Below are 24,438 nucleotides of genomic sequence, written 5' to 3'. Positions count from 1 at the left end.
CTCAGCTCAGGGGACTCACCGGGTTTCCCGCTGCCTGTGCCACGGAATTAACTACGCTCTGTGGTCCCCGCACACGGCTGTGCAGCCGCGCGAGCAAGGCCCGGGGTGAGGCCAGCGGCCTGCTTGGGTTCTGCCTTCTCTCCCCGGGAGGAGGCGGGAGAAGAGACCATTGCTCATGGCCCGTGGACCCAGACCAGAGCGCAGAGGCGGGGGTGGAGTGCCGAGCCTCGGGGACGTGGCCATTGGTTCCCAATGCGCTGCTTTCCACGGTCAGTGCCTCCCTGTCTTTCTCCCTCTGACCTCAGCACACGAGGGGAGAGGAGGGCGTTCTTTCAGAGCTGTGCCCGCACACCCACGCATCGCCGTCTGCTCCCGTGGGCACACGCACACCCCCAGCCCGGGCGCTGCTTCCCCGCCTTCCAACACCAACTGAGTTCCAGCTGCTGAGGGGCCTGGGGACAGCCCTGGCCCTGGTGACCGCCGCAGTTCACCCGAGGGCCGGACGCTGGCTTCACTGGGACCAGCTCCACCCGCACGGGGCAGGGAAGAGGCAGTGCCCTGGCTGGTACCCCTGGCAGACAGAGCGGAAAGCCCTCCGCACGCCGGGACAGTGTCTAGAGGAAAGCAGCGTGGGCTCAAAGCCCTTCCACAATGCTTTGAAGCGGAGAGCCCGTCCTGACCCACAGAGCTTTCTGCCTGCTCACGGGATTGCGGTATCCGCGGGTAATGCGGCCTATTTTCTGGCCCGAGGCAGTTGTAGCGTTTTAACACTGACCTAGCGAAAGTGCTTTTTGCAAGAAGCTGCCTCCCGGTTCACACAAAACTGCATTTCCCGCCACGTTTTATGTGATTATCGCACTTTTTTTTTTAATCATCCTCATGCCATAAGATGTGAAATCCAAAATATTTATGTTTATGATTGTCAGTCTTTCCGTCTCAAAGATGTTGAAGTGAAAACAAAATAGACAGTTCATTTTGTTGAATCAATGCAGTTGTATTATCACAGTGAGATTATAATTCAGGTACACAATACCTACACTCTCAGAGCTCCGGGGGGAAGTCTGTGGGCGCCGAAAGGCACAGCGGGTAACTGGTATCAATCAGGTAGCCTAGATTTGTGTTCCAACAGCAGAGGAGAGTCTAAAGTCGACCCCCAAGAGGGAGGAAAATGTGCATTCAGGCCAAGGGCCCAGACCTAACCCACCCTCCAAACCTGGGCACAGGGCCCATGCAGCCTGCCACGTGGGCAGGGCTAGCCACAGATCCGGCTGCCTCCAGGGGGACAGGACCGGGCAGGAGGGCCCAGGTGCCTTTGCTAAGCCCCTCCCTCCTGCCCCACCCCTCCCTCTCCCTCCCTCTGTCCTGCCCTCTCTTCCCCCTCCCTGCCTGCCTCCCTCTTTCCCATGGGTCCTCTCCGCTCCCCCTCCTCCACTCCCCCTCCTCCATTCCCATCCCTTCCTTCTCCCTCCTCTCTGTCTCATGCTGGCAGACTTTCAGCTGTGACCTTCACTCAATGGTGCGAGTTCATCACAGAACAGGAAAGACTTCACACACTCGGGGGACAGAGCCCAAGATTCCAGCTCGTGCCGCTCTGCTGAGTTCCCAGGGTACTGTCCCAGTGCACCTTTGTGCCCGATGTGGTCTCTGCAACCCCACACCAACCCCACCAGTCAGAGGAGCTCCCACCCCCACCCCCGACACACACACAGCATTGGCCTGGTTGCCCAATAACCAACACAGTCGGTGCCACGTCTGGAAGGACTGCCTGCTGCCACGCTCAGATTCCCTAGAACCGTTAGCCTCCACCATGCAGGGTCCTGTCTCAGGCCACAGTCCACCCTGGGGCAGCTGGCTACAGCCAAACGCCGCCATTACCAGTGCAGTTCAGAGGTGTGAGAGCGGCTCTGAGCTTGTAGGACTCACAGACAGTGCAAATGCACTCCGTCACTCTGTCCCCACTGTGTCGGATGGGGACCTCAGCCCTGGGCCCAGGACACAGGGTCCTCACCTTGGAGTCTGGTGGGCAGGGCCTGGCGACGTGACCAAGCTTGGGGGGAGGTGGTGTGTGGCATCACGTCAGGACTCCTGGGTTGCCAGGGAGCGGGGCCTGACACTTCCACTGCCCTGAGGGCTCCTGTCCCCTCCCGGCCACAGAGGCTTCAGGGGTCAATCTGGCCTGGTCCACTGTAGAAGGCAGTTATCAGTCATACTGTTATTGATACTCCGCTGTCGGCTGGTACTGGTAATAACACCATTTCTCCCCCCCCACTTCCTCCTGCCTATACGCTGACCTGGGACCTCCCCCACTCCAGGCCCACTCCTAGGCACGCCCCCCCAGGCTGGGCTGCTCTGTGGTTGGGGAGCTGCTCCTCCACCCCTCCACCGGGATTCTGTCATCAGGAACGCTGCCCCAGGAAGCTCTCCCTGACACAGAGCTCTCCCACCATGCCACAGACTGCACAGGCTGCTCTTCCACCTCCGCCTGCAGCCCGACACGCTGCCATCCCACAGTGCAGGTTTTCCAAGCACAGGCACAGCAGTGAAGGACAGACAGACAATGGCTGGTAATAAGCAAGGCCTCGGCGCACGAGCCGGACGTCCCTGCCTGAGGGGGTCCAGCCAGCAGCCAGGAGGACAGCACCACGCTGCAGAGCACAGGCGACCTGCTCGACAGAGGCTCCGGGCTGCACAGGTGCAGTGTCAGTACACAGCGTAGAGCCAGGCCTGTCCTCATTACCAGCCACCACACACTGAGAGGCCAGCATGGAGGCGGGCCCGCACTGGAGGGGGGGTCGGCAGTGGAAGGGGGGCTGCACTGGAGGGAGGGCCGGCAGTGGAGGGGAGGCCTGCACTGGAGGGAGGGCCGGCAGTGGAGGGGAGGCCTGCACTGGAGGGAGGGCCGGCAGTGGAGGGGAGGACTGCACTGGAGGGGAGGCCTGCACTGGAGGGGAGGTCTGCACTGGAGGGGAGGACTGCACTGGAGGGGAGGCCTGCACTGGAGGGGAGGACTGCACTGCAGGGGAGGCCTGCACTGCAGGGGAGGCCTGCACTGGAGGGGAGGCCTGCACTGCAGGGGAGGCCTGCACTGGAGGGGAGGCCTGCACTGGAGGGGAGGACTGCACTGGAGGGGAGGACTGCACTGGAGGGGAGGTCTGCACTGCAGGGGAGGCCTGCACTGCAGGGGAGGACTGCACTGGAGGGGAGGACTGCACTGCAGGGGAGGTCTGCACTGCAGGGGAGGACTGCACTGGAGGGGAGGCCTGCACTGGAGGGGAGGCCTGCACTGGAGGGGAGGTCTGCACTGCAGGGGAGGACTGCACTGGAGGGGAGGTCTGCACTGGAGGGGAGGACTGCACTGGAGGGGAGGCCTGCACTGGAGGGGAGGCCTGCACTGGAGGGGAGGCTTGCACTGGAGGGGAGGTCTGCACTGCAGGGGAGGACTGCACTGGAGGGGAGGCCTGCACTGCAGGGGAGGCCTGCACTGCAGGGGAGGACTGCACTGGAGGGGAGGCCTGCACTGGAGGGGAGGCCTGCACTGGAGGGGAGGTCTGCACTGCAGGGGAGGACTGCACTGGAGGGGAGGCCTGCACTGCAGGGGAGGACTGCACTGGAGGGGAGGCCTGCACTGGAGGGGAGGCCTGCACTGCAGGGGAGGACTGCACTGGAGGGGAGGCCTGCACTGGATGGGAAGCCTGCACTGCAGGGGAGGTCTGCACTGGAGGGGAGGACTGCACTGGAGGGGAGGCCTGCACTGCAGGGGAGGCCTGCACTGCAGGGGAGGACTGCACTGGAGGGGAGGCCTGCACTGGAGGGGAGGCCTGCACTGCAGGGGAGGACTGCACTGGAGGGGAGGCCTGCACTGCAGGGGAGGTCACACTGAAGAGGAGGCCACACTGTAGGGTATCCAGACTGAGCTCAGGTGGCGCAGGGGGTCAGGGACCATGGTCCCCTTTATAAAGAAGACATATTGCAGAACTTGATCCCACTCCCCAGAAGCTGAGCACAAAAGGCCCAGCAGCGCTGTGGGCAGCCTTTGACTCCAGAGATGCCAGCCAGAGAGTTCTATGGTGGTCTGATGTCTGACCAGCACCTAGAAACACCCTCAGCCCCACAGAGCCCTCCACCCAGGCCTAGAAGAGGCCACGTAGGGCCAGTGGCCACTCGGGGTGACTACCCCATTCCATCCTCTCCTCCACCTCACAGAGGCGGGCCCTCCTGGCCCAGGGCCCCACATCACCCTCACAGACAGCTCCTTCTCGGGCCACAGGGCCTCTCAGAGCCCTGACGAGAGCGTTCGGGGCTTGACAGATGCCCAGAGATCAAGCCAGAATGCCCTGTTCAGCGTGGTGAAGGCACCCTGTGGTCCCAGCCCTCTGTCTGTCCTTCCTTGCCTGGTGTGCTCAGGGGCAATGTGATGGACAGGCTGAGAGGACAGGCAGTGCATGGTTCACCAGATGGACCTGCAGAGGGGCCAGGAGTAGGGGCAGCACAGGGGGTTGGTGATTTTGTCCCCCAACTTCAGCCCCGCACATGTCTCCATTCTGCTGCCTGGTGCTGTCTTTTCACAGCTATATAGCGCTGCAGACATGAGAGGTCTCTGCCCCACCCCCTGGACCTCTTCCAGGACAAACCTGCCCCAGAGGTCCGGGGTCAGACCCAGTCCAGGTCAGGCGAGGCCCTGGGCCCTGCCCCACTCCTTAATGACTTTGCACCAGCTTCATTCTTGAGGCGCCTCACACAGTGCTTCCCAGGTGTGTCCGTGGGGTTCGAGGTCCCCACCGGCCGCCTGCAGCCCTGCCCCCTCCAACACAGCGCCTTGCTCTCTGTCCAACCCTACGGCCCACGTCTCGGGTTAGCTTGTGCACAAGAGCCCTCCGAGGAGCAGCCTGTGCACCTCTCGGCCCACGGGCACGCAGGCTGACCTCTGACGGGCACCCCCGTGGTGCAGCAGCCCCTCCCAGACACAGCCCCTCCCGCCCCAGGGGGCAGCATCCCTAGGCCCCTGACGCCAGCAAGAAGTCCAGGCCCCGCCTGGCACCCAGGACCCAGATCACAAACAACAAGGTCCTTTTGTCCAATTCCTCTTTGCAGTACAAGTCTCCAGGAGACTACAAACCTGCCCAGCCCCCTGGCTGTGTGCTGTCCACTCCTCTAACCTGCCCAGCCCTCTGGCTGTGTGCTGTCCACTCTTCTAACCTGCCCAGCTCCCTGGCTGTGTGCTGTCCACTCCTCTAACCTGCCCAGCCCTCTGGCTGTGTGCTGTCCACTCCTCTAACCTGCCCAGCCCCCTGGCTGTGTGCTGTCCACTCCTCTAACCTGCCCAGCCCTCTGGCTGTGTGCTGTCCACTCTAATCTGCCCAGCCCCCTTGCTGTGTGCTGTCCACTCCTCTAACCTGCCCAGCCCCCTGGCTGTGTGCTGTCCACTCTTCTAACCTGCCCAGCCCTCTGGCTGTGTGCTGTCCACTCTAATCTGCCCAGCCCCCTGGCTGTGTGCTGTCCACTCCTCTAACCTGCCCAGCCCCCTGGCTGTGTGCTGTCCACTCTAATCTGCCCAGCCCTCTGGCTGTGTGCTGTCCACTCTAACCTGCCCAGCCCCCTGGCTGTGTGCTGTCCACTCCTCTAACCTGCCCAGCCCTCTGGCTGTGTGCTGTCCACTCTAATCTGCCCAGCCCCCTGGCTGTGTGCTGTCCACTCCTCTAACCTGCCCAGCCCCCTGGCTGTGTGCTGTCCACTCTAATCTGCCCAGCCCTCTGGCTGTGTGCTGTCCACTCCTCTAACCTGCCCAGCCCCCTGGCTGTGTGCTGTCCACTCTAACCTGCCCAGCCCCCTGGCTGTGTGCTGTCCACTCCTCTAACCTGCCCAGCCCTCTGGCTGTGTGCTGTCCACTCTAATCTGCCCAGCCCTCTGGCTGTGTGCTGTCCACTCTAACCTGCCCAGCCCCCTGGCTGTGTGCTGTCCACTCCTCTAACCTGCCCAGCCCTCTGGCTGTGTGCTGTCCACTCTAATCTGCCCAGCCCCCTGGCTGTGTGCTGTCCACTCTAATCTGCCCAGCCCCCTGGCTGTGTGCTGTCCACTCCTCTAACCTGCCCAGCCCCCTGGCTGTGTGCTGTCCACTCCTCTAACCTGCCCAGCCCCCTGGCTGTGTGCTGTCCACTCTAACCTGCCCAGCCCCCTGGCTGTGTGCTGTCCACTCCTCTAACCTGCCCAGCGCCTGGCTGTGTGCTGTCCACCCTAACCTGCCCAGCCCCTGGCTGTGTGCTGTCCACTCCTCTAACCTGCCCAGCCCCTGGCTGTGTGCTGTCCACCCTAACCTGCCCAGCCCCCTGGCTGTGTGCTGTCCACCCTAACCTGCCCAGCCCCCTGGCTGTGTGCTGTCCACCCTAACCTGCCCAGCCCCTGGCTGTGTGCTGTCTACCCTAACCTGCCCAGCCCCCTGGCTGTGTGCTGTCCACCCTAACCTGCCCAGCCCCTGGCTGTGTGCTGTCTACCCTAACCTGCCCAGCCCCCTGGCTGTGTGCTGTCCACCCTAATCTGCTCCTGATGTACTGTCCCTTGGCCACCTATGATCAGCTAGACTCTTGCCCACACTGGCAAACATGAGATGGGGGCTGCCTTGCCTGGCCTCCAGAGAGGGCTTCCCCTGCCCCTCCTCCCCTAGCCCAGAGACGCTCAGGGCACCTTTCCAGGGTGCTGGGTGCAGGACCACAGTCTCTACCTCCCCGGCCAGGCCCGGGTCCTCCCTCAGCCTGGGTGGAGATGGAAGACTTGGAGGCAAGCTTAGAGGCAGCCTGTAGTCATGGCACCAGAGTCTTAAAAAAGGATCATAGGAAGGAAAAAAGTTAAATTGTGTGTATTAACGTTCGGTGGGTAAAGGGGGCTTTGTTGTGGTACGGTACTTCTGCCAGCTCCCCACAGCCCCCTTCCACCACAGACTGTGCATCCACCTAGAAACTCCCCTAACCTCCTCCCCCGCCCATCCCGGCCCCCAACGGCCCCCTTTTTGCATCATGTAATTTATAGGTCTCCATCGCAGGTATGAGAACAAGTGTGAGATGTTTGTCTTTCCAGAAATCCCCATCAAAATTCCAGTGTCCTTCTCCACAGAAATAAGAAAACAGCCCTCAAATACAAGTAGCCAAAGCGGTCTTGAGCACAGAGGAGCACGACAACACGTGGCCTCATGCCATTCTACCTGCGAGCCGGCCCTGGCGCAGCTGCCATGAGCCCTCTGGGTCAGAGGGGACCAGAGGGTGCATAGCCCAAGACGTCTGACGGAGGCGCCACCCACAGAGGCGCCACCCACACAGGCCAAGAGGCAGTGCCTCTAACACAAACCGTGGTGGCAGCTGGTTTCATACACGCCAAAGACCGGCACGAGACCCCTGGGTCTCCCCATACCAATTCAGTTTCAGTTGGGATCAAAGCCCTCAGGGAAAATAAGTGTTCATTAAAGCTCCTTAAAACAGTACCTTGAAAATGGAGGCAGACACAGAATGTGGCCAGCAAGGGCCCAGGGTCCAAGGAGGCTCCAGGCCAGGGAGGCCTTGCAGCCTCTCCTTCCTCCAGGAGCCCGGACTCCCCTCCCTTACTCCAGGCCTCCCTCCAGTCTGTCGTGGGGTCCCCTCAGCTCCAGTTTTTGGCTAAGCTGTGGTTTCCACGCTGGTTGGCCAGCTCTAAGCCATCGCCTTGGGGCTTCCGGTCACCCCAGCTCCTCCTGGACAGACACTTGCACACCTCTGGCTGTTTTAGGGCCACAAACCCCAGCTTACCTCCTGTCCGCCTCTCTCCCTCCTCCTCCCTCCCCTGAGGCTCTCTGGCCAGACCTCCACCCTGGGGCTGGGCCGGCAGGCTGCCTCCTCAGGTCTATATTGGCAAGGAATTAATGAGTGGAAGCTGAAGAAGGCTCCGGAAGCCTTCCAGGCTACGCTGCTCCTCTACAGCTGAGACAGAGCAGATTTCCTGCAGGAATCTCGGAAGGCCTTGGGAGCTGGTGAGCAAAACCAGCCAGCTAGGAAGTCCGGGCATGGCGGCTGGGCGGTCCCTACCAGCCCCCCCAGGCCCTGCCCTCCACAGCCTGTCAGCCACACACATCTGAAGGACAGACAGGGTTTGACTGAGAACTAGCTGGCTCGTACACTCCCAGGCGGTGTCTGCTGATTTTAGGAGCTTTAATGTAATTAACTTTGAGACAGAGGAAAGCATATTGGTAAAATATACTCCCTGGCTGCATCTCTCGATTACTAAGAACCTGCCCAATTAGAGGAAGGGGCCCCGACCCTGTGCACCTGGTAATTAAAATTGCTAATCAACAGCAATTACCAGGCCAAGCTCTGGAGAAGGGGAAACCGTTTGACCCTTCGCCCACTGAGGGAACAATGTTCTCCGTCCACCCATCGCCAGACGCTCAGCAAAGCTGTCCCGCCTGCCTATTAAGTGCCTCTAATAGGAAATCAACAAAAGAGCGGAGACATCTGCAGGCCGCCAGCCCCAGGTCTGAGCACACAGGTGCCGACCACGAGCTGCCAGAGAGCGCCCCGCCCGCCCGCCCACCCGGGGCCGCCATGTCCTGATAATTAAGCTAGCAGTGAGCACTGCCGAGCTGGCCGCCAGGCCGCAGCGCAGGGCCCGGTAATGAGGCCTAGCGCGCTGGGGAGGGGGGGCCTTTGTCCTCAAGCTGGGTGCAGAACTTTTCTTCTTCATCTTCTTTGCTTTTTAATGATTCTTCCCCCTGCTCAAGCATAAATGAAAGATGTTGTTCAAAAGGAGAAGTCCGCTGAGAGGGCGTTCCGTGCGCAGCCTTTGTTTGCAGGGGCCTGAGCTCCCCTCCCAGCGAGGGAGGTCACCATGGTGAGGGAGGCTCCCACAGAGCCGGGGTGACCGGCCACGGGGGCAGTCTGTGAGGCCCTGGGGCCCCCTGGGGCCCGGTCAGCCGCTCCTCATCACTCAGGGCGTCCGCAGGGACCCAGGCAGCACTGCCCGCTGGAGGGCGCGCAGGCCGGAGTCCCGCCCTCTGCAGACGCACTGCCAGCATGAAAACCGCGAGGAGGAGAGCAGAGGCTGGAATGGGGGCCCCCCGACCCCAGCAGCCTGCACAGGAGACGGGCAGGCACCCTCCTTGCAGGAGGTCCACGGCCAGTGGCAGGTGACACTGCAAGCCTCTTGTGCACGGCAGGATACGTGCGAAGGCTCATTACAGTGCATCCTCTCCAGAGGGAGGGAGAGGTGGTTAGACGACCTGCTTGCTCTTCTCTCAGAGTCCCAGGGACAGTCCTGTGGGGATTGTAGGGGTTCTGGGGGGCACCATGATTATTTCTAACAGGAGGAGACACTTGTTACCGCTGGAATCTTCCAAAGCCACAGCCATCCCCACAGCACAGCCCAGTGTCCACAGCCTCTGCACTCTCTTTGGAAGGACACCAGCCAGTCGGGGAGCCTCTGGAGGGTGCTGTCCAGGGCCGGGCCGCTGGGTCCACAGAACCTGGCTGTGGAGGAATGGGTGGGCCCCTGCCTGCTGCCGATGGGATCTGGGGACGTGGCCCCCTCTATGTCCAGAGTGAGTGGAAATGGAGCCTCGGGGCCATGGTCTGGGCTCAGCGCTGGGTCCGGGGAGCCCCAGCGCCCTTCCCAGTCTTCACACTGCTGGTCCTCCATGGCTTCCTGTGGCTTCTGGGAGCCCGGGCTTCCTTCCTAGGCCTGCAGAGCAGCCCACGCTGCGTGGGTCATGCAGGATGATCTGAGGCCCATAAGCACTGCCGTGAAGAGCCAGGGACGGTGTGGTCCCAGGAACTGTGGCACACAAGAGCCACACATATGGCCTGGCTTCCCTCTCCCGTAGATCCGTGGGCCTGCGCCAGGCCCTCACACCTCCGCAGCGCAGTCCCGTCCCCCCAGGGAAAACCATCACTGTGGAAAGCACAAGCCATTGTGCAGGGGAGAAATCACACCTTGCCTTCAAGTATCGCCACGAGCACTGGCTGCCAGTGTCCCGCAGCTGGGCAGGTGACTTCTGGTATGGCAGGGTTCTGCCAGTGTGTGCACGTGTGTGTGTGTGTGCACGTGCGTGTGTTTATGTATGTATGTATACACATCCACCCTCACCAAAGGTCATCTGTATCATCTGCCCTCTGTGTATCCTCCTCAAGTGTCCCCTCGTCATCTGTCGTCTATGTATTTGTCATCTCTCTGTCTGTCTGTGTAATGGACCCCCTGGAAGCACATGGCCCCTCGGTTTGCATGTGGGTTGAAAGGAACTGGCCACGGTGTCCCCTCCCCCTCAGGCTGCACTATGGTTTCCTTCTTACTCCGTGTGCTTTGTCTGCCTGGTTGCCAGGACCTTACTACGAAGCCCAGCCTGGCTGAGATCACTCGGTGTAGCCAGAGCTGAGATTCAAACTTGCCACCCTTCTGCAGCCACCTCTGAGCACTGGGGTTCACCTGGGTTCCCACACAGCTGCTGAGCACACACCTTCACCCGCCCAACGAGGTCTCCGGGGCCTCAGGCTTTCTGCAAAGCCTTCCTGCCTCTTCTTGAGCTGCTCAGAGGTCTCCAGCCTGAGCCAAAGCAACCCTGCCAAGGGCTCGGCCAGGACCCTCCCTCCCCGCCTTTCCCGCCAATCACGGATGGGCGAGGCCACACCCAGCATCACCTTCCACGTGCAGGTGACACGCGGATGACACAGAGGTGACCTGCAGGGGAGGCAGGAAGTGCTCATGTGCAGGAAGTGCTCATGTGCAGGAAGTGCTCATGTGCAGGTCACGCACGGGTGACACGCGTGCAGGGTCCAAGACTTTGACAAGCAAGAGTGCACGTGGCACCAGCTCTGAGGGGAGAAGAGCTGGCGTGAAGGAGGACGGCCCCATTTATGCCAGCTGTCCCCAGAACGGAGAGTGTCCCTCCCCGCAGGCTGCTGCTGCTGGTCCGTCCGAGGACGCACGGCCTCCCGCAGACACCACCGCGCCTCCTGAGGGTGGAGGGAAGGGCTGCAGCCCTTGAACTCCAGCCTCTGAACCGAAAGACGGGTGCTCAAGGCCCCGGCCGGTGGCCTGCAGTGCTGGGCCCCCAGGGCTCCAAACCCGCAGTTTCACAGCCTCGGCTTGTCTTCTGGAGACTCTGTCATGGCACCAGAAGTGCATCCTGGGAGCTGACCATCGGAGCTTCAAATTTTTAATTGTGGTTTTAAAAAGTGCTGTTTGGACCCGGGCGGCAGCAGCGGGTCCCACGGCTCCGGGGGTCATGGGAGGAGCCACCACCTCCTCAGGCCCGGGCCCAGACTGAGGGGCCACTGCCCGCGACCCTCGGGGGGGAGGCAGCCGCTGCAGCCCCCTGCTGCCCAGGACCTGATGCAGCCGTGGCGCGCGAGCCGTCCCGGGCCGTAAAGACCAGCATCCTGCCCGACAGCCCAGCCCAACAGGCACCAGGCCGAGAGCCACCGCCTGCAGGATGGCACAGTAACCCCGCGATAAGAAAGGACTTGAACACCGTACCAAAATTCTACTGTCGTCCAATTGAGGGACGTCCTAGAGGACCCGACGGGCTGTTTTCTCAGTTTTCTCTTGCTAAACGCACTTTGTGAAGATGCATGCTGACATGAAGCAGAAGTGTGGGACTTGAAGAGACGCAGAGGACTGCGGCAAGACCTTCCAGGGCACATGTGGCGGCCCCTATGCCAGCAGGACAGCACTGCAGCCTCACGTCTCCTGAGCTGGCCGTGAGATCCCTGCAGGACACAGGGATCCACCTAGTAAAGAAGGGAAAATGGAAACGACCTGCAAAACCAGAAACTGTCCAATAAGACGATGGAACCACTGAACAACCGATCAGCGCCTCACAGATGCCCAGGAACTCAGAACTTCAGAAGTAAAACTAGTCGCCTCTTTGGAGGATTCTTGCCGTTCCAGTGCCAGGAAGCAGAATATCTCAGCACTTCCAAGAAATCCCCAAAAGTTGCTTTTGCCGAAGCCCAGAGTGGCGCTGGTGAAACTTCTGGTCATGCAGTTTTCTCCCGAGCCAGTCTTTGTGCCCACAGCTGAGTCTTCGGGCCAGCCTGTGGTGCTGGCTGTGGATCAGGGCTCTGCGACGGGGGCGGTGCACTTGGTGCCCTTGTCTGTGGGAACCCTGATCCTTGGCCTGGACTCAGACACTTGCTCTCTGAAGGAGACCCTACCTCTTCAAAACTTGTCAGTCCTGTTGTTGAGCCAATTAGTCCAGGTGTTCACGTGAACTTGCGTAAAAGTCCATCGAATTCTTTACAAGAACTAGAGAATACAGGTCAGAAGAACAGCATTTCTTCAACCAACGTACAGACAGACCTGTCCTGTGCCTCACCAGACCTGCTGTCTTCTGCTCGGTGGCTGGGCCCTGACTCCTCCGTGTCGTCCTGTTCTCAGACCGATCTGTCTTTTGGTTCTCAAGCGTCCCTTCCCATCAGCGTTCACACCCAGACTAAGGGAACTTCGCCCACAGCTGCTCAGACTGAAGCTTTCATAGATGCCGGTTTCCCGCCCGGCGAGCTCTCCAGAGAAACCCAGACCAGTGGCATGCAAAATCCTCTACCTGCCCAGGTCCCCACGGACCATGCTGGCGTGTGCGGAGGCATTTGGGGGAGTGTTCCCACAGACAACGTAATAAGCAGAGGTTTAGTGGCAGAGACGGTGACTCAGAGTTTGCTACCTCAGAATGGTCCCAAAAATCAAGACATCAAGAGGTCTGAATCCATGCTCAGCTTCAGTGAGCAGCGCAGTCTGCTTGCTCCCCACACAGAACGTGACAGATAACCAGACCCAAACCATAGATTTACTAAGTGACTTGGAAAACATCTGGTCAAGTAACCTGCCTGGTCAGACGCTGGATAACCGCTGGATAACCGCAGTCTTTTGTCTGACTCAAATCCTGGACCTGACGCCCAGCTTCCCTCCGGCCCAACTCCAAATCCTGGCATCGATTTCGATATTGAAGAGTTCTTCTCAGCCTCAAATATCCAGACTCAAACTGAAGAGAGTGCACTGAGCACCATGAACCCTGAACCAGTCTTGGAATCACTGGACACAGAAACCCAGCCTGACTTCCTGCTCGCAGACCCCTCTCCTCAGCCCCACAGCTGCAGGGGGAGGCCAAACTTGTTAGGCCTAGCGATGTTTGACAGGCAGACAGACTGACCTGAACTTCCTCTTAGACAGTGGTCCTCACTCCAGCTTTTCCACGAGCACCGACTCCTCCCACACAGAGACCCAGACCCTGCCTGCTCCAGAGAGCAAGGTCCAGTTGAGCAGTGCGGAGACACAGACCGTGATTCTGGCTTGGAAGCCCTGGGGAGCTCGTGCTTCACCAGCAACGAGACTCAGACAGCAATGAACGACTTTCTCGTGGCCGATTTGGCCTGGAACACAATGGAGTCTCCGTTTAGCTCTGTGCTGAGCTGAGCGCAGTCTCCAACTTCTGAGGAGGAATCCATCCTGGATGGCACTGACGACGCCATGCCGACCGACCACACACCAGACAATGCTGACTACGGAATGTAGTGACTGCGACTATTTATTCTCCTCTCTCTGCGTTGTGTACTTGTCAACAGAAAATCTGTGTATAATTATAAAGTGTAAGATGTTGATTTAAAAATGTTTTTGTGTTCCCTACATTTGCTCTTTCACAGGTTTTCTTTCCATCTTAAAAAAAAAAAAAAACTAAACAAACCAGTATATTTCAGACCTGGATTTAAAACCCATACACCATCTAGCTGAAGCTAGGCTTGTGAGGTACTGGGGTGTAAACTCCTCAGACCTTCCTCATGCGCCACAACACCCTCACCAGTGCTTCTGCTCTTGGAGACTGCCACTGTCACAGCCTTGTCTTCTCTGCTTCTCTTCTGACTTGCACACACCAAGGAAAACCATAGTTATCTTGAACGTTTGCAAGATTTCATGTGCTCGCGGTCCCTTCTCCCATGAGGACAAACGCACCCAACCCTCTGTCCTCCCAGGAGGCCCGCTGCTCCAGCTACTGAATAGCCAAGAGTGGCAGTACGTCCTACAGATAGCCACACCTGGGCAAGAGTAAGGTATCCGAACCACAGGAACCAGCTCTGAAGTCAGGGCCCTTGGCTTATCCTGGGGAAATCCTGGGATATGCCCTACTTTCGTGGGCTGTGTTTTTTGTTTTTGCCAGTCCTGGGGCTTGAACTCAGGGCCTGGGCACTGTCCCTGAGCTTCTTTTGCTCAAGGCTAGCACTCTACCACTTGAGCCATGGCACCACTTCTGGCATTTTCTGTGTATGAGGAATCGTACCGAGGGCTTCGTGCATGCTGGCAAGCTCTCTACCACTGAGCTACATTCCCAGCCCCTGTAATCTACTTTTCAAACATTCTCAGCCAGGTGCAGCGGCTCACACCTGTAATCCTAGCTACTGTGGAGGCTGAGATCTGAGGATTGAGGTTCGAAGCCAGCCCGGCACTAAAGAACATGAGATTTATCTCCAGTTTATCATTAGAAAACTGGAAGTGGCGCTGTGACTTCAGGGGTAGGGCAGTAGCCTTGAGCTGAAGAGCTCAGGGACAGCGCCCAGGCCCAGAGTTCAAGCCCCATGACCCACAAAAAAAATGTTGTTGTTTGTGGGGAGCCGGAGCGGCCGAGACGGCGCCTGTCCCCTGCCTCGCTCATTGTATACAAACTTCTTAGTTCCCCTTATTTGGTGTGTGAGTGCAGAGCCTTTGCTCGTTCCACTGAGTCTGCGCGTATGACGTCAGAGGCCTGACCAATCCCGAGTTTTAAAATGACCCTGGCAACAGAGCAGCCAATGGCAAAAGCCCCGTGTTCCTTGATTGTTTATAAGCAGCTGCATTTCCCTGCCCCTGATTGTTTATAAGCAGCTGCATTTCCCTGCCCCGCGCCCCTCTGCTTCAGCTCTCCCTTCAATCAAGTTGCTCTTCATTAAAGCGTGATACAAGAAGGATCCTCGGGTGGTGTCCGTTCTTCCCTGCTGGTCAGGGGTGCCCGGTGCCGCAACTGGTGCCGAAAACCCGGGACCTGCGGAGGGGCCGAAGAGGATCCAGAACTTGACACGTGAAGAGGACTCCTTCTAGGTATGTTGTTCTGACAAGTTCCTGTCTGGGTGCTTGTTATCGTTCTTCCTCTGTGGTTTGTGTTAACTCGGTCTTTCAACATCAGTATGGGTAACTCTTCAGGAAGTGTGTGCAGTATAAGGGGCTTCTGTGCCCCCTTACAGGCCCTTCTTAAACAGCGTGGGCTGAGAATTTCCCGCGGCACAATACATAGAGTGTTAACAGATATTGAGACACACGCCCCGTGGTTTGCGGTGTCTGGAGATCTCTCACTGGCCTGTTGGGATAAATTAGGCCAGGACCTGGATAGAGCTCTAGAAAAGGGAGGGGTCTCCCGCGCCACGTTGCCCATATGGAGAATGGTGCGCGCTTGTTTGGAGGAGGGCAGAAATACTGACATTATTAAAGAAGGGAGGAAGGTATTAATTAAGCACCAGGATAGTCTCTCGGAGTCATCGTACAAGGAAGGAGGGACCACCAAGAGTGGGGTAAAATGTAAGAGAAAACAAAAGAATGGAATTGAGGGACTGCAGCCCTCACAAAGTACAGTGCAGGAGGAGAGAAGAGAAAAGAAAAAACAGGAGGAGAGAAGAGAAAAGAAAAAACAGGAGGGACCAAGGAGCTCCCTCTACCCTTCCTTAAAGGAATTTCAGGATGATAACCAGTTCTCTGCCCTGACTTTACATGATCAGGATGCAGGAGAGTCAGATCAAAGCACAGAAAATGAGGGGGAAGGGCCCCCGGAGGAGCTAAGTTCAAATGAAGAGGAGGAGTTACAGGAACAGGCTGCCAGGTATGAGGCAGACAGATACAGCCCCAGGGGAGGACTTGGTGCAGACAATGGACCTACCCCTTCTGCCCCGCCCCCCTACATCCCAAAAAGGGGAAGTTCCTTTATCAAGGCCCGCACCTGGTCTCGGCTGACCTCTGCTTTTCCTGTTTTTGAAGACAGAGAGTTCTGGAGCCAGTCTCTTATAAAACTTTAAAAGATCTTATGGCCTCTGCTCAACAGTATGGCCCTTCAGCCAATTATACCACTGCACTAGTGCGTAGGCTTAAAGCCATGGCCATGACTCCCACAGTTGTTACACCTCAAAAGGTGGTATTAAAGACAGCATTTGCATACCCTTCATGATTTTCAAAAATTAATGGGGGACGTAAATTGGGTCCGAAATTTTCTTAATGTCCCTCGCTCTGAATTGTTGCCCCTCTTTTCCTTATTGGAGGGAGACCCGGATGTTACCTCACATAGAAAATTGACTGTTCAGGCTAAGAGTTCCATTCAGCGTCTTGAACAGGCCATAGAAAATGCACAACTCTTGCGTGTAAATCCATCAGCGCCAATCTTACTGTGCATATTTAAAACAAAGAGTTATCCTACAGGAGTATTATGGCAAGAAGGCCCATTGTTATGGTTGCACGGAAATTCTTATGGCTTAAAAACTATTCAGTATTTTCCAGAATTAGTTGCTTTGCTAGCTCTTACAGGTTGCAAGGCATGTTTGACTCACTTTGCAAAATTTCCTGACAAATTAATTATTCCTTATGCCCGGCAACAAGTACAAATATTGGCTGCCTCTGTTGACTGGTGGGCAGTTTTGGTGTGCTCCTTTCCAAATATAATTGACAATCATTATCCCAAACATCCACTGCTGAATTTTGTGCGTGAAGATTGGGTGTATTTCCCCAAAGTTACAAAAAAACTGCCTCTGAGTAATGCCCTAATTATATTTACAGATGGGTCAAAAATAAGCCGAGATGCCTCCCCCAGAGAAAGGCTGGCCATTGCACTGTTTACCTTAAATTATGTAACAGTGGATGACAATGGACAATCAGCTGCTGATCGGCATGCTGGCAAAATGGCAATACCACCCACACAAAAAGTAATGTGGAAAAATGTTATCGATAATAAATGGTATGGACCGGATCCTGTAATTCAGAGATCCAGGGGAGCTGTTTGTGTTTTTCCACAGGGACAGGAATCCCCCCATTGGGTGCCGCAGCGCCTCGTAAGGATGTTGGAGGAAAATCAAACGCCTAAAGAGGATGATGCGAAACAAAATCCTGGGAATAATCCTGTTAATAATTCTTCTGCTGCCACGACTTTGGATGAAGAGACAGAAGGGAAAAAGCAACAAGGAAAAGACGATGTGGGCAGTGATGAAGACCTTTCCATTACCAATGCCTGTGACTAATGCTTCTTCCGTTTTCCCCTTTGTGCCACCAATTCTTCCTTGCAACTTCCCTAGGACTGCAAGGTTCCCTATGCCTTACCCTGTCAAAAAATCTGTCCTTCTGTGTTAGGCTGGTTTCTCAAAAATTGGGTCGCTCTGATTATTTTAAATTGTTCTGCCATAGAGTGTAAATTGAGTCAATGCTGGAGCCGTTGCCTACATTTGTTCCAGTTCCTGTGAATGTTTGTTGCAGTTTGTTTTGGGTTTTGTGTCCTTAGCCTTTGGTTGCTCTGCTGAATGAGGTCTCACAATAAGAGAGAGAGAGCAATGCTTGTTCATGCACTCACTGTCTTGGAGCAGGGACATCCCCCAAAATTTGGCTTGCAGCTTTAAAGGCCAACTAAAACTGCCCTGTACTGCCTTTGCACCCTCGAGACCTTAGTCTATTGCACGAGGTATAGGAGTATAGGCAGCCAAGAGTTGTGAAATGATGGACAAAGTACCACTCCTGACCCTAACAGGTCAGGGAGAGCATGTGCGTCAGCATATGGGTCTGCGCCCCTAGCCCATCTCCACAAAGGGAAAAGAGGACCTGGAGGGGAGGGATCCAGGGTTGGCCGCCTGGGTCACTCCTCTAGAGTAGGACCTCAAGTTTTACTTTGGAGGACAGCACCTCTACTCTCTTCACAACAGGTATGTTGGCCTGCTGCGTTAAAACAGAAAGGGGGAGATGTGGGGAGCCGGAGCAGCCAAGACGGCGCCTGTCCCCTGCCTCGCTCATTGTATACAAACTTCTTAGTTCCCCTTATTTGGTGTGTGAGTGCAGAGCCTTTGCTCGTTCCGCTGAGTCTGCGCGTATGACGTCAGAGGCCTGACCAATCCCGAGTTTTAAAATGACCCTAGCAACACAGCAGCCAATGGCAAAAGTCCCGCGTTCTTTGATTGTTTATAAGCAGCTGCACTTCCCTGCCCCGCGCCCCTCTGCTTCAGCTTTCCCTTTAAACGAGTTGCTCTTCATTAAAAGCGTGATACGAGAAGGATCCTCGGGTGGTGTCCGTTCTTCCCTGCTGGTCAGGGGTGCCGGGCGCCGCAGTTGTTGTTGTTGTTTTCCATTTGCCCACCACCACGGATGGAGAAGCCGTAGTGATCAGATGTGCAGTTTTCTGTGTGCCAGCCAGCAGCCATGTCTGCAGCGGACGCTGTCTGGGTATCTTGTGATGCAGTTAATATGCTATCGCAGAGGGTCCTGCAGAGGGGCTCTGGGTGAGGGTGAAGGAAGGGAAGCCGGCCTCCAAGTCCTCTCCTGACGTGCCTCCCTCCCGAGCCCTCCAAATCCATGGCCAGCTCTCTGGAAGTGCTCCAAAAACAGTCCTTCTGGATTTGTATGGAAGCTTCCATTACATGAGCTGATTCACTAATCTTCAGTCCTTCTCCCTTCCTTGAATGGCCTTGGTCTCCTCCCTGTCCAGTCCCCATCCCGAAGCTCTCCAGGAGCCACGCCACCAGCAAGCGATCCCAGTAGAATGCACACAAAATAGAACATTGTGGAGATGGCAGGGCAGGAGACCCTATTTCACAGCATGCCCTCCCTGTGCTCCAGATGGTCGGATGAGGCCCTGGGCCTGCTTCTCAGTGCTCCAACTGTCCCTCTCGCTGTTGAAAAGGACAGCCGGGGCCCAGCCCAATCTCAATACTTGGCACCCCCAAGCCTGACAGCAAGAGTGTAGTCCACCCTGTTACAAAAACCTTCCCTCCGTCCACGGCTCGCCTTTCCCTTGAGTAAGGAAACACTGGCCCCATATTTTGCCTTGAGGCTCACAATGACACCACAGGTCCATCTCCAATGTGCAATTCTGTGAAGACGTTGAAAACCTAGTGTTTTGGTATTCAAGGACTTCTTTTTTTCTGTTAGAGGCAAAATCATGGTGGGGTCAGGGGTTCTCTGTGTTAAGTAGACTAAATTCATGGTTGTTGCCCAACTTCTAGGCCGGTAAAAATGAGTGTAGTTGTGAGTTCCCTAAGTCTACCCCCAAATTCTCTTTTGTGTGGCTAAGTCCCCAAAATCAACTAAGAATAAATTAATGATTGGTTAAAGCAAATGGATGCCATTGCCGTTAGCAGGTGCCACCCACCCAGCTGGACTGGATAAATAGATTCCTCTCGTGGCCCTGTCCCACCAGACCAACTCTACCCAGGAAATACCCGTAGGCCTTGGTTAGAGTTGCCTATGAATGTGAGTCTCAGAGCAAACATAAAGCCTTAACTTAATTTTCATGTTTCAGAATCATCACCGCCTTAATGTTTAAACTTCTATTCAAGTTGTCCTGATAAAGGAGAGGTACGTGCTTATTGACAGCTTTTTGTAAATATAAATGCAGTGATCTATAGCTTTACATTTTTGTTTCGGTGACAGTGTTTGTTATCCTAGCCATACGTACGTATGAAGTGTTTATTGACTCCACGATTAGATCTTCAGAGAAAAATCCTGATAGGAATGCTATTCCAACTAGAGCTATCGTTATTCACAGACAAAATGGATCATTGTTTTCTTTATGTACAAGAAGTGCCCTCAACAAAACTTTCATCACCTGAATTGTCTGTCCTAGGAGTATTTGTAAAGCCTAAAATTTGGTGATTGAAGAGCCTAGAATTCCCAAAATAAAATAAAATGCTGTTTGAAGCCGGGCACTGTGGCTCACGTCTGTCATCCTAGCTACTCAGGAGCCTGAGATCTGAGGATCAAGGTTCAAAGCCAACCCGGGCACAAAAGAACTTGAGACTCTTATCTCCAATTAACCTCTAGAAAAGGGGAAGTAGGGCTTGGCTCAAGGGTAGGATGGTAGCCTTGAGCTGAAGAGCTCAGGGACAGTGCCCAGGCCCGGTTCAAGCCCCATGACCCCCCCCCACACAAATGCTGTTTGAACCATCTTGAGGGGTCTAGTACACGTGCTGTTGCAATCGCTTTGCTTCCCAGCGCTTTCATTTCACAAGCCTGACGCTCCGTCTGAGAAAGTCCCTGTTTCCCATCCCAGCCAGCTTGCTAAGCCATCTGCTGGGATCCACGGAAGGACGCAGAGAGACAGAAGGCCTCAGGGGCAGAAGAGCCAGCCCGGTGTGGAGAGCGACCTACACAGCCCAGCGGGCTCTTGAACGAGGCTGTAGAGCAACGCTGGAAGCAACTCTGCAGCCCAGGCTGGGGTTGGAAGCGCACACTTCACTCCTGCCTGAGTCTAAAGGCGTTGTAGAAAGGCACTGTCTCCCCAGCTGCCCGGCCGGCCCCTGGGCCGACGTCTACGCCCACCCCAGCCACTTTAGGACTTACTACGATGCTTTGAGAAGGTCCTGTAGGACAGCGAGGCTGTCCAGACCCGTCCCACCCGCGTGGGACTGCAGCCGGGCTTGGCGGACGACACCTGTAGTCCCAGTTATAGGAAGACAGGGCTTCCAAGGACAATGTGGGCACAAAAGTGGGACCCTTCTCAGACACTGCAGCAAAAAGGGGGCTAAGGGCATGGCTCGTGGTAGAACACCGTCGAGACAGTGGGAACCCCCAAGTCCACATTTCAGTACTGACCCAAAAGGACGTGTGAGACGGGAGCTGGGACCACAGGGGTCTGTGCACCAGGTGCTTCACCATGAGCCCCACAAGCAGCCCACGGCCAGTGCCACGCGCCCAGCCACGCGCCCAGCCACACGCCCTGCAAGCGCTTCCTCCAGCTGCGGCAGCTGTGGATGCAGGGCCCAGTGTGACGTTCTTTCCACACACTGAGAACTAAGCAGTCCCCCTGGTTCTGCGGCCTCTCCTCGGGAAGTCCACGAGAGGCCACTCTTGGCGGCAGGATCTAGCTGCTAGCTACCCAGGCCCTGCCTACACAGTGGGCCATGTCCCACGCCCACCCCCGCTCCAGCTGGTGGACTCTGGGACATGCGGAGGACAGTGGCCTCTGCTGGCCGTGTGGCCGCCATCCATCAGAGAAGTCGCTCTGAACGCAGTCCCCTGTGGTCCAGGGCGCTGGCTCTGAGCCCAGCTGGCCTCGGGTGGAGCCGGAGATCACGGTTTCAAAGCAACCCACTTCCTCCTCCGAGCGCCGGGACAGCCAAGCCAAGGGAAAACACCTCATGTCCTCTGCACTTTTGAAGATAAAAGCAGCCCGACTTACCGTTTCATGTCTAGTTTTTAGTTCTCTCCCCCTGGCTTATAATCATCATACTCCCCCCCCACTCTAAGGCACACACTAAATAGGGGCCCATGAGAGACGCGGCGAGCTGCCCAGCATGCCGTTTAAATTCCACTGGGAAAGGTGAAGGCCACGTGCTGTTCTGTCATCCACGGCTCCAAAGTTCCTATTCAGGCGGGAACGCCACGAGCCAGCCCAGCGCCGGGCACGGACACCGACATCTGCGGCCCTCAGTCTGTTTTCTCTACTGCAGCCCAATTCAATGAAGCATGCTCTACGTCTGTCGTGGTCTGGTGAATCATTTCGAAGCCAACCTTTTCTGCCTTGTCCCGTGACTCGGAGCTGTGGGCGGGCAGCGGAGTCCTCTGAACTCAGATCCGGAAGTATTCGCGCTGGCTTCCCAGGTGCTTGGTCAACAGTCCTGTCCTGGGGCCGCCACCCCCTGGAAAGCAGAGCTGTCGCAGTGTCTGGGTGGCCCCTGCCATCCATGCAAAGTTCTTTTGCACAATGTGATCTGCAGAACTGACCCAGCCTTTTAGCTGTGATTTCCTTTCTATTGATTTGCACCAGGTGCATTTAATTCTGCGTCTTGGAAATGGCTGACGTGATCCTTCACTGGGCCTCTGTAGAGAGGAAGCCACGAAGGTGGGAGAGGGTGAGGCATGCTGTTTCACTACATTTGTGCTCAGGGCCGGATCAGAGTGTGGGTGGAGCCCACAGCTGGGCTGAGCAACTGAGGCCCCAGAAGTCTGGAGACAGGCAGAGCACAGCCCTAGCTGGCCGGGCTAAGTGAGCTCCGTCTGCTTGCCTTGTATTGACCTTTATTTGAAATAAAGGTGAAAGTTAATTTGGGTGGTGGAAGCAAGATTATTAGGGTTTGGGAACCGCTCTGGGCAAACACTCTGCCCTGGCGCAAAGACGGCCCTGGGCTGGGGTCCTCAGGGAGGGAGGGGTTCTCCACCAGAATTCTTCGGCGGGGGAGGGTCCTGACTGGGGGTGGTGTGAGGATTTAGATTCACCCACTCACATTTTCCCACCTGGTATTTTCAACGTCCACACTTCCCTGTTGCATTCTCCTCGGAGGGATGACATCTCATCGCAGCCTGGCTCGTGCCGTCTTCAGATGCGTTTCTCTGCCCTGCAGATTTTATGCCAGATCTTGTGGTCAAGGGTGGAGCAGAGCTTCCTGGGGTTCTTCTGGAAGAGCTTCAGGTCCCTCGCTATGCCTGTGTGCGTGCACGAGTGCATCCATCCACACAGCAGCCGCACAGGCTGAACTGCAGGAGAGAGTCACAGCCAGCTGGTTTCCTGTTGCTGCAGCTCAGGACCCACCCCACCAGGACTTCACCACCAGACACAGGGGGAGGAGCCGGGGCGCGAGTGGAAGAGTGAACGAGAGATGAAGGAGCTGGAGGGACGCAGAGGGCCTGTGCCCAGTATCCCGGCGGGGGGACCCTTGCTCCCCCGCCCCCCTCCCTGTTCCTCGGAGGTCACCAGGTCACCAGTCCCGGGAAGTCTCCCCAGAGGGATATCCTGGTGCCCTGAGATCAAGGTTTCAGTCCCCAAGGGTGTGCCCCGGCCCCGCAGTGCCCTTGGGCTGGTCAGCAGCAGAGCTGGCCTGCACCAACTCTTCTCCTGTGGCCCTGTGAGCTAGACCTGGGTCTCTTCTGCCTGTCACAGCATCTGTGTGACATCTCTACATTCATCCAAAAGCTCCAGAGCTTTGTGATTCTGCTGTAGTTAATTGTCCCAGGATCTCTATTTAAAGCTTTCTAAAGACAAAAGTAAGGAATACAATTATACAGATTGCGGAGACCAGAGCGAGGAGCTCAGAGAGAAAGAGAAACTCAGAGGGCCAACAACAATGTAACATAAACAGCTCAGCAAATAATAGTGCAATTTCCAGCTAATAGAATGGTTTAACACCTGAATACATCACATGCCTGATTAAACACCAACAACATACACCCATAAAGGAAGATTATAAGTTGTAATATGTCTTTGCAAGAAGTAGCATATTAACCACTGTTTGTATACTTCTCCAATTACATTCCTTTAATTCTTTCATTTAGAAAACAGTTTGCATTATAATCGCCAGCGTCACTTCTGTTTTTAAAACAATTGGTTATATGTATATTGCCAAATTATGGGTCTGCAGGATATTTTCATGAGTGAAAACAACTGCAAATGTGCTTTGAGAAGGATCTTTAATTGGAACTCTGGAGCCAAGGGACATGTGGTCTGGCAGCCAGCACACCTGGCCACGCACAGCTCCCGTGTACGTGGGGCCTGGCGGCCAGCACACTGGCTGCTCCAACCTGGGGTCTCTTTCCAAGGGAGCTAGGAGCAAAAGTCTGCTCCATGAACTTGGAGGCCCAAGTGGCGTGCGCCTGACGTGGCTCCGTGGTGGCCCTGGGCTCTGACTGCAGACCCAAACTGTCAGCCGTCCAGGACGGACCCCCAAACCCTGCTGGAGGCCCCTCCCATGGCCAGACGAGGCCTGGCTCAGAGGGAGTCCAGTGGGGAGGGGCTTGGGTGACAGGCCCCTGACAAGGTGTGGCCGGCCCGGGGGGGAGGGTCCCTCAGAGCACACCCACACCTACACCGCCATCAGAACAGCCACAGAAGGGCACAGGCACGTGGAACTCTCACAGACCCACCCGGGTACCGGCTGTCCGTGCCCTGAGCCAGGCCGATACCGGAACAGGCTTCCAACCCCAGCGCCAGCCCTGAGAGGACAAGGAGAGGGGGCTGCAGCCCGCCACGCCCACCACCTCGTCCTGGGAGGGGGGTGAGCGGAGCCTTGGGGACGGGGCCGCGGAGGGCAGGGGTCCGGTCCCGTCAAGGCACCCGTGCCAGGGCGGCAGGCGGGGTGACCCGTGTGTGAGGCGGACGAGGCTCACTACAACCAGCAAGACAGGTCCACGGGGGCAGGTGGCCAGGGGTGGCCAGGCAGGGGCAGAGCCACAGCTCTAGAGATGCCACCCTGGGCCCCTCCTCACCAGCTTTCCGGGGCGGGAGGGGCAACCCCCAGC

At 56.7% G+C, this 24,438-nt stretch overlaps 1 pseudogene; it reads left to right on the top strand.

Moving 5' to 3' along the window:
• Positions 1-8,023: 8,023 nt before the first annotated feature.
• Positions 8,024-13,439, top strand: LOC150056671 (ATM interactor-like; annotated as a pseudogene).
• Positions 13,440-24,438: the final 10,999 nt, after the last annotated feature.

Source organism: Megascapheus bottae, chromosome 11, assembly GCF_031878675.1.
Source record: "Megascapheus bottae isolate mThoBot1 chromosome 11, mThoBot2.hap1, whole genome shotgun sequence".
NCBI classification, from domain to species: Eukaryota; Metazoa; Chordata; class Mammalia; order Rodentia; family Geomyidae; genus Megascapheus; species Megascapheus bottae.
Note: the sequence above shows the minus strand (reverse complement) of the source record. Positions and strands in the feature narration are given on the sequence as shown.